Here is a 965-nt window from a genome sequence, read left to right on the forward strand (position 1 = left end):
ATAACATCTGAAGACTCTAAAGTACACACAGAACAAGTTCTCAAGGATAAAGAAAATCACATCAAGTCTCAGACTGAACGCTTGCTACAGATGAAAGATTGGGCCGCTGTGCTTGAAGAAGACATAACAGATGACGATAACCTGGAATTAGAAACATTGAAGAGTGAATCAGAAAATGGTGCTCACTTAGATAAACAGCGAAAAGGAGCTTTGAAGAAACTGATTCATGCTGCTAAGTTAAATTCTTCTTTAAAAACTCTAGAAGGAGAAAGATACCAAATTTACACTCAGTTGTCTGAAGTAGATAAAACAAAGGAAGATTTTGCGGAGCCTATTAAAAATCTCCAGACTGAACAAGCATCTTTACAGTCAGAAAACACACAGTTTGAAAGTGAGAATCAGAAGCTTCAACAGAAACTTAAAGTAATGACTGAACTGTATCAAGAAAGTGAAATGAAGCTACACAGGAAATTAACAGTAGAGGAAAATTACCTGTTAGAGAAAGAGGAGAAACTTTCCAAAGTAGATGAAAACATCAACTATGCTGCTGAAGAGCTGGAGACCTATAGAAAGCGAGTCAAAGATCTTGAAGAACAATTGGAGAAAAGCATTCATTCTTATCAAGGGCAGATTATGTCCCATGAGAAAAAAGCACAGGATAATTGGTTGGCAGCTCAAACCACTGAAAAAATTCTCAATGATTTAAGGAAAAAAAATCCTCACACCAGACAAAAATTAACTGAAGCAGAGTTTAAATCTGAACTTTTAGAAAAGGATCCTCATGCACTTGATGTTCCAAATACAGCATTTGGCAGAGAGCATTCCACATATGGTCCCTCACCATCGGGCCGGCCTTCATCTGAAACGGGAGCTTTTCTCCCTCCTCCGGCTTTGTCGGAGCATCTGCTCAGACTTTCACCTTTTGCTTCCCTGGGGCTCAAGAGGCCCAGGGAATCCTCTGGACC

General features: G+C 39.5%; 1 pseudogene; it reads left to right on the forward strand.

The window, feature by feature from the left end:
* The first annotated feature begins 6 nt into the window (after positions 1-6).
* Positions 7-958, forward strand: LOC103271125 (annotated as a pseudogene).
* Positions 959-965: the final 7 nt, after the last annotated feature.

This window comes from Carlito syrichta, unplaced genomic scaffold, assembly GCF_000164805.1.
Source record: "Carlito syrichta isolate Samal-C Ts95f unplaced genomic scaffold, Tarsius_syrichta-2.0.1 Scaffold311247, whole genome shotgun sequence".
Classification (NCBI taxonomy): Eukaryota; Metazoa; Chordata; class Mammalia; order Primates; family Tarsiidae; genus Carlito; species Carlito syrichta.